At 33.4% G+C, this 16,024-nt stretch overlaps 1 long non-coding RNA gene across 1 annotated transcript; it reads right to left on the reverse strand.

Moving 5' to 3' along the window:
* Positions 1–10,623: 10,623 nt before the first annotated feature.
* Positions 10,624–15,399, reverse strand: LOC108753490. Its single transcript, XR_001939623.1, has 3 exons — positions 15,269–15,399; positions 11,808–11,988; positions 10,624–10,685 (listed from the first exon to the last, which is right to left on the reverse strand). It is a non-coding gene; the product is annotated as an uncharacterized LOC108753490 (long non-coding RNA).
* Between the last annotated feature and the right edge of the window lie 625 nt (positions 15,400–16,024).

The raw sequence follows: 16,024 nt of genomic DNA on the forward strand, positions 1-16,024 counted from the left end.
TGATTTATGAAAACAGCTATATGTAAAAATAAAAAAATGAGATATTATAACCCCTGAATTTCTTAGCTCTTTGGTTACAAATTAAACGTTCTAAAAATGTGCAGAATAGTTAAAAACTTCATAAAATCAAGAGAGGATCTAATTGAAAATAAATAAATAAATAAATAAATCTTACTATTGCAAATATAGTCATATATAATGAAAACGGTAAATACTTTGTTTCAAAATATTTCTCCGGCTACAAAGTCAATTAAGTGTATTCTATTTAAAGAATTTGTTAGAAATTGCATTTGTCATGCCGTATATATTATGCACGTTTTATTAATTAAAACATTATAATTTTTTTTAATTGGAAAATGAATCTTATTGACAGCTTGAACAAGAAAAATTACAAGTTCTTTCGCTCTTGCGAAAAAAAAATTTCATATGAAAATGACTTTTGCCAATCGGCTACTCATGTAAATATATCATTTTGCAATTATTTGGTCGTGCTACAAAAAAATTAGAAGTTTCTTCGTGATATGGTAAAAAAATGTTTAACTACTTTACAAATTATTGTATCTTGTTGTCTGTAACGAGAAATAATACCGCTATCTCGCTCACGCTCGACCAACAATTAAGACTCAATGAAATTGAATTCGTGTTGTAAAAGGCATTCGCGTGGAAAATAATCAGCACTGCAGTAAACTTCCTTCGACGAGCTTTGCACCCGCATTTACTTCCGATATATCGCGATAGCATACCGCGTTGTAAATATGAAAAGCATTGTAACGGGCACGCGATCGAGTAAAAAGAAAGAAGCAGGGCATCACAAGAGGGGGGGAGGGGGGAGGGGGGGTATATGAGGAACCACCAAGCGTTTTTCATCGCGAGGAATATGCTAATGAAGACACGTCGCGAACTGACAATCTTGACGGTTAATCTCGCGTGATTATTCCTAATTATGCAAATGGTGGTATTTTGTGATGATCATTCCGAAGCAACTATATCCGGGCACGAGATCGTGATGCCCTCGTAAGCACTTTTGATGAAAGGTTATTTTTAATGATATCGTTCGTAATCATACGCTCAAGTTCGAACGGGGGAAAAGGGGACCAAAGGTGGGCCGGCACGTTCTAGAATTCGGAACTATTCGGCGAGCGAACAAGCCGAAGATCCTCCAACATCGACAGACAAGGAGGTGGGGCACTCAACCTTTTCCGCTTGGAAATTGAAAACGCACGATATTTACACCTTTTGTCGAAACTTAAAGAAAGACAGGATGAGACATCGAAAAATATAGTTGTCTTCAGCGTACAATTGTGCTGTTAATAATTTTCTTGGACAATTTAAAATTTGATACAAACTAAGAGTTTATGTTTGATTTTTCTGTGAAATTTAATGCTATTTATTAAATCCTAAAAGTCTTGAAGCAATTCCTATAAGTGTTACGCTTTTCAGTAATTTTTAAAGAAACATCTTAACTGACATTTCAAATTTTATTATCCAATAATAATAAAATATTTAACATTTTTGCAAGTAACATTTGATAAAGCTAAAAAAAATTAATATTAAGAATCTTATGATATCACGATTTTGCGATCGACGAAAAATGTAGATAATAATTATTTAATTATAATAAATGATCCGGAACTCAAACCTGCTCTACCTTTATCTAGTATCTTTTTACCCTAGCTTAATTTTTTTTATTATTATATTATATAAACATTATCCAGCTAGTAGAATGTCAGAATACTCTTAAAGCTTTTCCACTAATTGCGCGATATAGTTAAACAAGTCATCATGCGCATCATGTATGCATGAAGCTCTTAGCATAGATAGTTTTAGCACATTGGTGTCTTTGCATATCCTATGGTGCGCACACGTGTGCTTAATGCACGTCTGAGATCCGGAATAGGTATGCAAATGTCCATGAGAACCCCGCGCAGCTTTGCGAATTAAAGAACAATTAGAATTACAAGAGAAATGATGAACGGTTTTTCGCAAGACAGTTACATCATTAAATATTGAATGATCAAATTTAAACCAATCCTTTGAGTTAAATAACATTTTGTTATTTTCAACTGCGTTAAAATGTGAATCAATTTTTCTGTGCTTAGTTTGAAAGTAAACAATCGTCTATATTAACGTATGTACTTGGTAAATAATGAACTAAATATGAGTATTTCTTAAGTCAAATTATTAACCTTATTGTTTTAGTTAAACATTGATAACATATTGAGCAAAAGTAGTAGCGACTTTGTAGCAATGATGTTAAAATGTACTTATCAGTACTTTTAATATTGCCATCGTGGATGCGTAATGAAGTAAGTTTACTTTCATGGCTGCAAGATTGGATAAAATGCAAATGCATATTAAATTACGTAACGGTGGATTTTTGCATTTATTATTGCGATCGGCAAGTCATAATGCGTATCGACATCTTTTCTGCTCACGCAAATACATTACTATCAAAAATTAGATAAGGGAACATTGTTTAATTACAGATTCGAATTTTCGCAAGGAAAACCGATGTACTTTCGACGACACTCGCGTGGGAATAATGTCACTTACGAGCCATCCGGAAACATTAGGTTTAAAACTGTAGTGTCAGCAGTTCCCGACATAAAGTCGCTTGTAACCGGTGCCGTGTTATCAGGAGACCAACGGATGTAGAATCGTGAGAATGATAGAAAAAAAGAAAAGCACGCGAGAGAAAATTAAAAGTCACGTGTTTGCGTACTTCAAATTAAAGGAAGAAATGCAGGCGATATAAAGAGAAAATGTATATCCGATTTACTGTTTATAAAATACAGCTTCCAAAAATTAAATTAAGGTGTGAAGATATATGGAGATACGTAAAATATAAGATCAACGAAATCGCGATCCCGTCACTAGAATTGATTTTAATAAATTGATAGCTTTCTGTAAGAAATTTCAAAGTATTTTCATCACGACAAAATTTGAATCGTGTAGTCCTGTTATATAAGGATATATAAATATTAAAACTTTAAATACAAAGCGATATATATATGTCTTCAATTACTGATTCCGAAGGAACTAGACTCACAAATAATAGTGTGCGTGACACTAAACAGTCTGTCCATTCATCGATACGATGAAAAGAGGAAAAGACAGAATGGAAGACGAAGAGAAAGACAACGGGAAGGGAAGAGAGAGAGAGAGAGAGAGAGAGAGAGAGAGAGAGAGAAGTCGTGTTCCAAATTACGAGAACCTAGATCAATATCCTCCAAAAATCTTGTCCCTTCATTCTACTTTTAGGATAACCAAAAGCCGCTGGTGGCATCGAGCCGATGAATATCAATTCATAAACGATAAATCGGATATTTTTGACGCAAATATGACTCGTGCCGAATTGTATAAACGGCTGATTCGCGACAAAGCAAACAGTAGATCGTTCCAATACGGGGGGACCAGACTGTATAAGATAAGTATTCTCTATCTGTATTTAGACTTCTGTACCCAACGTATTCAATTTTAAATTGAATCAAGGTCTTTATTGTATAAATAATATGTCATACGATTTTCTGTAAAGTAATATAATATATTAATTATGCACATCTCTTGTTTTTTTTTCTTCTTGCTTCATTCGGCAATTTTTTATTTACGTTTTTATTAGCCTAGGATGTTTGTATCTCTGTACACAGATAAAAGGTTACGAAATTTAAATATTGAAATCTTAGGAATCTTTAATTTAATCTATAGAATTTAATCTCTATATATAATCTTTTTATATTACTTCCCTCTTTTTTGCCTTCTGGATGGACTTCTATTTTCATTTCTTTACAACAAATATGAATTTAAGAAATAGAAATATTAGAAATCTTTAATCTTATCTAGAATGTAATCTAATCCAATATCGTATTACTTACTCTTCTCTCTCCCTTCCCCGCCTTCTGGATGTACCTCTGTTTCCGTTTCTTCGAATAATTCAATCAAAATATCCGTGTCTGCATTTATATGTCTATGTCATTTTAAATTGAATGAAAATCTTATACAAACAATACACCTTATGTATCTGTAAGTAATATAAAAAAGTTTAGCAGCAATTTAGAACCCGGATAAAAAATTATTTCAATAAGACATGTTTTCAAAAAATAATTAAGATAAAATAAAAACAAGTTGTTATTTAAAACATAAACTATATAAAAATTGTAAACCTTTCTCTACGGAAAAAATGATATTCGTCCACTAAGGAGGCCTGACGAAGCTTTTTGGTCGGCCGCGGCGTTTCGTCCCGGTCCCACACTACTAGACTCATCAGTAAGGCGATGTAGTGTGTCCTGCCTTAGACGCCTGGAAACAATTATTTAGATTGCTATTCTATTTAAAGGAAATTCGCGTGGCTGCGCGGTACTTTCGCGAATCCGAGCGAGTCCTGTTGGATCTCTGGTGGCGAATCGCCACAGAACTCCACCCCAATGAGGGCGCGATCCAAGGAATTGCGTCGGAATGATAACCATGGCAGTGTGGTCGGTGTAGCTTGCTGGCGTCCGTTATCGTCCGTTATCGTCCGTTATCGTTCGTTATCATTCGTTGTCGCTTCTGTACTGCTCGGTGCCACTATGTGTGACCGCTGCGAGCGTGTGTGAGCGTGTGTGAGAGTGTGTATGAGCGTGTGCAAGTGTGTGCATATGAGCGTGTGCAAGTGTGTGCACACGCGTGTATGTGTGTGCACGCGTGTATGTGTGATCGTCTTTACGGACACATATGGGTCCCTATGGAGAACCGAGATACGTGTGCGTGTTTTTTTATCACGTCAAGGTCACCAATGTAGACCAGCTCTCTATGAAAATGGAATTCGTCCACTAAGAAGGAGGCCTGAACTCGAAGCATTTTGGTCGGCCGCGGCGTTTCGTCTCGGTCCCACACTACTAGACTCATCAGTAAGGCGATGTAGTGTGAGTCCTGCCTTAGACGCCTGGAATAAATTTAAATTGCTATTCTATTTAAAGGAAATTCGCGTGGCTGCGGTGCTTTCGCGAATCCGAGCGAGTCCCGTTGGACCTCTGGTGGCGAGTCGTCACAAAATTATATTGTTAAATATAAATATTGAACTTCATTGAACTGTTTTATATATTGTACATATAACATTCATTTACGCAAAGTATAAATTTCAATTTCAGTTACTTTTGCGAAGACTACATATCTTTAATTAATAACATTATAACATGAAAGCAATAATTACACGCATCTTTTCTTTCTCTCTCCAGATATTTGATCGAAATATGACATTTAAGAAATTGAAAGAGTATTAACTTAAGATTTAATTTATAATCAAAAATTTATTTTAATTTAGAGATGCAAGATTGAACATTCAGATAATGTTATTTAAATAGATAACTTTTGGTTAATCCTCTATATTTATCATGACAAAAAATAAAAATCGGAATATAAGCCGAATGTAAAGGAAGAGTAACTATAGTATTAACGAAACTTTTAGGAAGCATAAATTAAAATAGATAAAAGAAGCATTTACTTTTGAACGGTTTCTTACATTTGACTTACGCTTCGAATTTACGCTTTTTAGAAGTTTCACTTCTGTTACTCTCTCTTTACATTTACAATCCGATTTTTATTTTCGCCAGGATAGATACTTAAGATAGAATAAGATAGATGCCTATATCTATCTTATCTTACAACTTGCATAAAATAGAATCAGCTGCATGGATATCTACCTCAATCTATCTGAAACGTTTGGTCCGCCATTGGACAGTGTCCAATCTTGAGAATCTCGAATCGAATCTAATATTGTTACTTCTCCTTTTGGATGTATTTTTGTTTTCTCAGACAAATTAAGTGAAACTTTGCAAAAATAGATCCGCTTGTTAACGAGATGCGACGAAATAATAGTTTGGATCGATAGACAGAATTCGACTAAGTGCTTAGGTCATCGTTATTTGAAGGAGTGGTGTGTCATATACTCGTACATGATTGGGTAAACGATTTAATCTCATGATCGATTATAGCCGTATTCATCGGTGAACTGGTTTGAATATGATCGGAATTTTAAAATGATCGCCGGAAGCTATATCTGTTAAATATACAGAGTGATTATTTGGAGTCTGCTATGTATATTATGTGCCTTTAATCTATAAATATTTTTTATTATTTGTCGAAAATTAAACTTCTAGCTTCTTTAGAATTGTCTCATTATTCTCCTGTTATTTCTATAACAATATTATATAATTAATTATTTTGCAATATAAATAATTATATGAAATATAATTTAATAAAATTCCAATTACCTTATTCTCATATTTTTATACGTAGAATAATGTAAAGTACTGATTTACGCTAAAAAAAGTATGCGATTTTATTTAAAACAAATTCTTATAAATGCATTGTTGAAAAAATATAATTACAGAATAATAGACCTTATTAAAGTAAAAGATTTTTCTCTATCATTATAATGCACACTTTTTATCTTGACTTATCATTAGAATATAAAGTTATAATTCAATTCAGGAAATCGAGTATATTCATATTTTTTTTTTAATAATTAGAGAACTAAATTTCATTACTTATCGTGAAGTGTGACTAATTTTGAAGATTGCAGTTTTTGTTACAATCCACTTTTTTTGTTACTTTCTTTTAAACCTTAAAGTAAACATTCTACGGAAGTTTGTTTAGGACAGAATAAAAGATTCAAATGAAAAATGTTTTGTAGAAAATATTTCAGGTAAAAATTCCTTAGATATAATAACATGGACAAAGCCAGAAAAACTATAGTTATAACCTTTAGCTCTGATCCTTTGTAGAAGAATATTAATTTTAAAGGCACTTAAAAGCAATGCCCCTCAAATGTCCAGGTCAATGTTAAGAATTGTCAGCCTGATGTATGAATAGATATGCTATCATCTCCCTAGGGACCGTTATAGGTATTCCTCTTCGAGGAAGACCCGACTTAGAGAGCTCAACGGTTTTTGTGCCGACGAAAAGAGCAAACGACAAATATTATAAATACGAGAAACGCCTCTTGCGCTTACACCGCTTCCTTATCTGCAAATTTGATAACTGCATCCGGCCTTATCCTAATTCAAATAAAGGGCGCGGGATGCCTGGAGTTTCGAATGCACGACGGGGATATTAATACGGAAACGTTGCAGCGAGTTAGTGTCGCAAAGAGAGTATTATATTTCTTCACAATTATTATACTTTAAATTTATTCATCATCAAATTTACACAATCTTTTAAAATCTTTTAATGAGTCTCTTTTTATTTTTTTAAATATATTTCCGATACATATAAATAAATAACGTTTTAATTTTGTAATATTTGTTTTATAAATATTATTAAAAATCTATAATTACATCTTGTTTTTTTAATCTTCATGTGTTCTTCAATCGTTTCGAGAATATTATTAAAAATGTGTAATTTTTACCAATCTTTTCTTAAGAGTTTGAAAAATTCGAAAATAATTATATATCGGTTTTTGATTTATGAGCAATTGATCCTTGAATGTATCACGATGATTCATATTTTAGCGAGCCTAGATTTTATTGAGCAAGGCTAAATGTGAGTAGCGGTATTTCCTGATATAACGTATTAAAAACAAAGCGATTAAAACAATTAACAGCTATAGAATATATCATTGTGTTCAAGTATCGTTATTATCTATCAGAAATTATTGATGAAATCTCTGAGATTTGAAATTTAACAGCGCGAAGAAACCATTAAAAATTTTAAGTCACGAGAACGGTGCTTGTCCTACCGAGCAAGGGGAAGCATCGGATGTCGGAATCGTAGACGAAAGTGCACTTCACGGCTCATCGCCTTCTCATTTCTTAGATTACATGGCAATCAAACGAGGTGTCCACTCGATTAATACCAAAAATCATTACTCTATCTCATGTGCATCGTAAACACGTCGTTTACATCTTGATTATAATGGATACGTTGCAAAAATTGTGAATTTTTTTCTATATAGTAATCTAGAGATCACTAATTCGTATTTAGATCATGTTTTGAATATTGCAAATTTATTCCTTTTATTATCTATTAAATTATATCTATATATGTATCTTGGGTATATATGATTGCGCGCTTGCAATACAAGCAAACTGAAATAATAATATTCTGTGCGGGCATCCTTTTGAAAAGACAGAATTCGGAAGATCCGGTTTCGACTCTCAACTGAGATAATATTTCGTAATAAGTTCTTTATATGTTTTTTAAGATGCTAGTAGCATTAAATTGACGATCTAATTTAATTTGGGGGGATTATTATTTCAGTTGAGTGTGTAAGTCTGAAAATCGACGCGCAATTATATAGGTATTTGAGATTAATTTATTTAAATAATATACAGATATATTATTTCAAATTTGACTAACAATAAGTGATGCTTCTCATATTTATTGTTAGTTGACTTATTCATAATCGACGATTTTGTTTTTAATTCTTTAAAGTTAAATATTTTTATCTTGCTATTAATAATATAGTATGTTTACATGAAATTTGTTCATTTTTTCAATAAAAATATTACTATACTATAAACAATATATTAATATTAAAGTAGAAATAATATTATATTTAAGTTTTCATTTTGTGAAATATTTTTCTCACTCGTAAAATTTTTTTCGTAAAATTAAATTCTTATAGAAAAAATTTTTTGCGCGATTCAAATCTGAATGATATATTAAAGAATAAAAAATATCCCATCGGAGAGTTGTAGGTCGCAAACTTTTGCGGAACCGATGACTGCAGAGAATACACTACGTCATCGAAATTTTTCAAAATATCGTTTCTCCGAATCATTCGACTACTATTTTACTCATTTTCGTGCGTAATAATCAGCGATACATTGTTGAGCGCGATTACAGTTTGCTGGATTGTAGTTCCAGGCCTCAAGCGGGAGATGCTGCACGCGAGGTAATCCTTTCGTTTTTTTTTTTATTTTTAGAAAAGAAGAAGCAGTCCGGTCCGAACGTGTAAATTATCTTAATGAACCGCGCGATCCGATGCGCGCGGCTGTTTCTCTCAATGAAATCACTTTTTCGAGAGACGTCTTGACTTGTAAGCATCCACGCTATATATAACCCGCCGCAGCAGCGAAACAGGTAGATCGACCCTTCGCCGATCCCCTGCCGATCTTTCTCGAAGCGCTTTTTTTTTTCACGAACAAACGGGTTGGTCTCAACCACACAGTTTTCGGCAGTCTGTTCGTCTCCGTTGTATCCGTCGTGACTCTCTTCCTCTCTCTCTTTTGTTCCTTTTCACGCCTTCCTCTTCTGAAGGCATCTCTCTTTGTTTCGAGATTTCTGCGAAAATCGATTTTCGTATCTTCAGAAATTTACCTGATATATTCAAATAAGGAAAACGATTTAGCAATGCTACAAAGTAAAGCCGCTTTAGTTGCTATGCAGTATGTAAAGGAAGATAAATGGAAGATCTGTCAGTTTTGACGATTAACAAAAAAAAAGGTATAAACTGTAATATACTTCTTCCTTTTCGGCAACCTTTATAGACAATCCTCTTTTCTTATAGACATCAATCTCGACAATATGTCAAATCTAATCCGATAATGTTAGATCCTTTTGCTTGCAAGGCATTATAGTTGTCTACAGCATCATTTGCCTATATGCACTTTTGTGCACAAGTAAAAATTTCAGAAATAAAGTCACATTGGCCTATACGTATTACTGCATGATCGGGTCTTCCCCGTATAGAATCTGAATAAAAAGTTATTTCAATAAGAAGTAGACATATTAAAAAAAAAAAAAGTTAATAAAATAAGAAAATTTTCTATAAAATTGTTTTGTTAAATAATAATATTGATCTTAGTGAATTGTTTGATACAACATTCATTTTTATATGAAGAGTATAAATTTCCATTGCAGTCACTTTTTGCAGAGAGATTAAACACTTGATACGTTCTTAAAAGTTGCATTTATTTTTTTTAAATATATGATTTTTTTGGATTTTTGTATAACTAAAGTAATAAAATGCATAATATTTCTTAATTATGTAGACTGTGTGAATTGTGTCTCAGTGAAGCCGATATAAATTCAGACGCAAGGTTGGCGTCGATATTAATTAACGGTATCGACTAACGCGCGCACGAAACAGACATTTGTGTCTATTCTTGATAATAGAAATGATTAACTGTAATGGTGGAACACTTAATCCAACGGAATGGTACCAGCTTTATCTTCTGAATGAAGGCACTTTGACCCATTTATTCTACATAACGCTGCAGTTGAAGGTCTCCGGCTACAGTCGCGCTGGGAAGACACGAGGTCTGCGTCCTCGACTGAGAAAAATCGAACAGCACGAAGTTTATACTTCTCTCCTCCCGGGATATGAATACGGACGCTTAACGAGCACGAATCTTGGCGGCCGTCTGCCTCCGCATCGCGGAATAATCAGAAACGATGAGAGTTAAGTCAGACGCCTCTCTACGGCGATGTCCTCGCGGCCTCGAGAACGTCGTATAAAATTTGTTTTTTATATTGCGCAACACAAAAATCCTGGATAGACAACGACAAACTAGAAAAGAGGAGCAAGAACTAAAGTAATTATTCCATTTTTCAATATTCACGTGGGTGTGACAAGTTCTTTATTATATCTACACTGTTAGAGATTTTTCGCAATGAATTTAAGGGTACGGTCCACTTGACGCTACAAATGCTTCGAAGCGTGGATCATAGCCTAAGTAATATGTAACGGAAGCTTGTGGTTATAACTGAAAAGTAATGAATGGTTTAACTGAAAGTTAAGTTACAATAAATAAATCTTAAATAAGTCTTAATAAGTCTTAAATGCAATAATCGTAAGATTTATAAAGTCGAATTAAAACAAAATTACTTAGAGAAAGGAAAGGTTTCTAAATAAGGAAATTATATATAAACCATAAACACAATAACAACTTGTGTAATTAAGTAATGAAGTAAATCGAAACAAAATCATAAAAAAGGACAATAATGGCTGCGTTCAGAATATAAAATTCAATGATTCTTTATTACGATAATATTGGTTTATATATTTAGATTGAGATTAAAAACAAGAACTATGTAATTATATTAAAGAATCACTGATCACGGATTTGTCTTCTATAAATACAGCCAATGAAGTTAGTATATATATAAGATATAATATAGAACGTTATGCGTAGACATCGAAGAGACAACACTAAGAAAAATGATTTTGTTACGAACGCAAAAAGATTGTATAATTTATTACATATGTCAAATTTCTTCGTTGCATATTTTTCAAATAATTTTTATAGCAAGTACAACAAAGAATAAATATTTTTTGTACCTGTACACAATTTACAAACGTAAATTATAACCTTGTATTTACAATCGGAATTGCCGATATGGATTTTAGCATAGAATTAGCGTTAAATTAATAAATAAGAAATATGTTTAATATTTTTTTTTGCGAAATTATGAATCAACTGCTTTTTCTGGCCCGATCGAGCATCAAAGAAAAGAAGATAGAATCAAGATTGTAAAACCAAGAGAGTAAAAGCAAAAGTATTGGAGATAAAGTCTGAGGTAGAGACTTAGGCTCGAGGTAGACCGCATATAACGCTTTCAACACGGAGGATCTTACGGCTGGTTTAGCACTGACAAGAGTTCCTTGCGCGTGCCGGCAATTTCGCGGGTCGAACCGATAAAAAGCATCGATGCTATCCGCCGATCGCGTATACTACTTTGTCTCCCATATGGCTCGAAGATCCGCCACGATAGATGAAAGTCACACAGTTTACGATACCGCGCGTCAAGTACCTTCACGACGGTGGTTTTGCGAACGCGGTCGGCCTATTACACGCATAAGAGAACGAGGATGGTTTTGTACAAACCTCGAATGTAATATTCTTCATGGATCACGGGAATTAACAATGATCAATCGTAAGCTGCTCTGACGCCTCTGATGGAGTGGTCATCCTTATACAGAGACCAATACTGGACCTACCGCGCGTTCTTTCAGTCTCGGACTCTCTGACCGCTCTGACGTCAATTTCTTCTGGACCTCATCAGAACCTGAAAGTGAGATTTCAAAGTTGTGATTATTGTTTTTTATATTCAACCGCTTGGCAGAGGAGGGTTATAATAGATGAACATATAGGTTATAAAAAACATAAAAACTAGTAATGTCATGTATGATATCCGCAAACTAAACAGTTTAATAAAATATTTCATTAATAATGCATCATAGCGGCTTTGTAAATAGTTGAAAATCAAAGAATTTTGCAAAATTGTGAGAGATATTTCAATTGGAGACGCGTATTTTAATTAGATATCGAAATGTTATTTTTCATTTAATATTGAATAAACTTGGAGATGATTGTAATAAATATTTTACCATACATGATATAGCTAGACTGAACATATGCCTGAACAAAGCCTTCTAAGTAAAAAAAAAGGGTCTTCGTTCTTCCTTTTAACAAAAGAACATAAGAAGCACACTGTATTTATGCAAGTCTCTTCTTTTGTAAAGAGAGGCTGAAAAATCTAATTGTAATCCCTTTTTCTCGCATGTGGTAACTATGTTTCCTTACACCACATGCTATCTATTATTGAATGCTTCCCAGCAAGCGACACAGTGCGACACAGTGCGAAAAATGGTCAATGTCATCTTCGTTTAACATTAGCGAACAATAAGAATGTAACGATTATTCATTGTGCGATTCATTGTGCACTGGTCTGTCATACTCAAGAAAGCAGGCTCCATTTTAGCAGAACTTTTGCACCAGTTCATTTTTCTTCCTTTTCTCTCAGGAGGAGGTCTCTTATTGAAAAATATCATGTGTATGGATTTCACATACCGCATTTTTTAAATTTTATTACCAAGACATCTTGGCTAGAATTATAAAATTAATTGTTCACAATTCGATTTATATATTAAAAAAAAAAATAATAAAATTTAAATTAATTGAAAAATTCATTAAGTTGTATGCTCGAAAAATGGTTATCAAAAAAATTATGTTTTCTCGCGTTTGACGACCTCATTAGAGCAACTAAGAGTTAATTACTATTATTAACCAATGAATGTGATGTGGCTTCGTTCAGAATCGCCAGTTCCGTTGTATTCGATACAGACAGCTTTTTACATGCGTGATTAGTGTTATATTTATCGAACTCAACTCGAGTCTAACATATGCTAATTATCATTTGATTCATGTGAAGATAACCGGTTGAATTTATGTTCATCGTTAACGATGCCGTCTAGTCTTAGCGAAGGCACTTGGGTGAACTTCCGGCACAACTTTCTCCCTTCTGCGCAGAATAAAGGAGAAGGGAAAGAGTCGCCTGTACTCTTATCGAGCAACACCAACCGAGCTAATGGTCCTGCCAATCAAGTTCATAGCGGGATTAGTAATATCGATCAATGGCACAGTCATTTCGGACTTTCAACGTCGTGATACTGTCTCGTACCCTTTATTCACTGATGTCCTTGCCGCTAATTGTTCTTTTCTTACGCCGACTTCATCTTGCTTCACCTTCTCTCTTCTTCGTGACGAAATATACGGACATCTTCCATCTTTCTTTGCGCGGCAAGTCTCCTTGCGAATGGCAGGTGCTCGCCACGTGCAGCAGTATATGATCACCACCCTTTAACTTTAATAAGACAGTGCTCGTACCATGTAGTGGCATGCTCGTTTGGAGTAAGCGTGAGCGTCACGAGAGATGGAGGCTGCCGTGTGGCGGAATGCATGCTCATAATCATTTACACGCGCTGCTGAAGAGCGGTACTTTTAATTTTAAGAATACAGCTTCACGGCAGCTCGAGAAGTATTTTAACATCGGGAAATGACGATTTCCATATGTATGGCGCACAAATACGTACCGTTAGCGGCAATGAGCATAAACGTCTTCGTGATAATTTAGATGAAAATAAAACGCATCGAAGATTTGAAAATTCTTTTGTCAGAAATTGTGTCCCTGCGTAATTTATTGCCGTGGTATATATTCATCATTTTTAATTTCATTAATCTAGTCAATTAATTAAGTAGGATTAGTAGGATCGTTAACTTCGAGATTTTTTATTAGAATAATTTCATTAATTTTTGCAATTTTTATAATTTTAATAATATTTTCACTATTTTAAGTAATGATGTCAAATTTTTCAGATCAGATATTCAAATACTCAAAAAAATATTTATTAAGATATAATAAATTACTTACAAATGTTTTAAAAAATATTTTTTGGGATGTAGTAAATTTTTTTCAGTGCAGCAAATAATCTGTAATTATTGGAAGAATTTCGTTAAAATTGATGTTAACTTTTAATTAATTAACTCGCTCAGACTGCTTTGACTGAGGTCAAATAGATTCCTTTGAAATCTATTGTTGAAATTTGGAAGTTAGGTCGTTTCTAAGAAATCTTACAAACAGACAATCGAATAGGCAAGATTATACATTATCATTATGCATCATTATTCGTTATTGAAGAAAATAACTCATTGTGATGCGTCGATTCGTTACTTTTAAAGGAACCTAACAAATGGACGCGTCACAAATAAGTTATTTTTCAAAAATAATTTTCCCAACACTAGCTTTTAGTCAGATATGGTTAATATTATACAAAATTGCAACGTCATTAGCAAATCATTTATTATAAAAAGTAAACGACAAAAGTAAACTTTCCTATTTATAGTTGGAAAAATACAATAAAGTCTATTAATTGTCTTTAAATAAATTCAGAAAATATACAATAAGCTTCGACTAATGAAGCCTCGATCTTATCATAGAGAGTTGAAAAAGTCAATTTTTCCGAATGATTGACGAAGCTAGGTCGGATATGTCACACTCGACACATTGATCTCTTTAACGTTTAAAATTGTTACCAATTTGCATTTAATAAACATAATTTTCTTGTAATTCTGAATATTTTATTTACAGTTTTTATTTAGTGGGAGATCCGTTGTGTCTTATGAAGTACTTTATATTTAGGTAGTACTTTTAAGTACTTTACCACCTAGCTCACGCCAGGTTAAGAGAACTGTCAGAACTTCGCGCTTCTCTCTCTCTCTCTCTCTCTCTCTCTCTCCCTCTCTCATAATTTCGATAATGCTTTCAAAATTCGTATAGTTCACGGAGATAAATACATAGCTTGTCAGGCATGGGTAAAGATCTACGTCGTTACTCACATCGGTTTTGCATATTTAAATTCGCAATGCGATTTTTATCTGAACAGTCAATGCCAATCAATTACACGATATTAACTTTAAGGGGATGTTAGCGTGACGGCTAGACTTTGACAGGATTATTGTTTTATCGATTAAATGTGATTTACACATATACGATTTATGTGACTTACCATATTGTTTACCATATGATTTATGACACATCGACACATCACTACATACTACATTACCGTATGCACACATATATTTGTTAAAAGAAGTAATCTTTTAACTGATTTACTCATTTATTTATTTCACATTTAGCTCTGCCTTTATTTCACGAATATAATCTGCATTTTAACCTTTCCATGAGGTAAATGTTTCAATGAATTAACTTTAGTTGCTAATGTCACCACATAGTGTAACAATCGATAAGTAAAAATCGATAAGAAAGTAATTTCTTTATTTTCTTCAGTTTTTGTCATAAAATAAATTAGAACCAGATACATTAGCATGTGTATTTTAATCATAGAAAAAGAACTTTAATTATTAATAATACAACATATAGGCGACTGGGATCAAAAGTAACACGACTGTAGGCGTCAAAAGTAATATACGAGTTGTAACACTTACATAAAAAAACGTTATAAACAAAATACAAACGCATGAAAAAGAGATAGAAGTTTTTAATTATTTATATTATAAACTTATTTATCTCTTTCTTACGCTTATACATTTTGTTTATAACGTTTCTTTATGTAAGTATTATGACTTACCTATATATTACTTTTGATCCCTGCAGTCTCCCTTCGTGTAACAAAAAAGATATTTTTATAGATAAAACAGACGACGCTAGCATCCCTTTAAAACCGTCAAAATCCGTGGAAAGCTCGACTGACCTCGTTCGCCTCGAATGGCGTACGCGCGGCCGTTTAATTGAAATTTATCAG

The sequence above is a fragment of the Trachymyrmex septentrionalis genome, unplaced genomic scaffold (assembly GCF_001594115.1).
Source record: "Trachymyrmex septentrionalis isolate Tsep2-gDNA-1 unplaced genomic scaffold, Tsep1.0 scaffold7, whole genome shotgun sequence".
NCBI classification, from domain to species: domain Eukaryota; kingdom Metazoa; phylum Arthropoda; class Insecta; order Hymenoptera; family Formicidae; genus Trachymyrmex; species Trachymyrmex septentrionalis.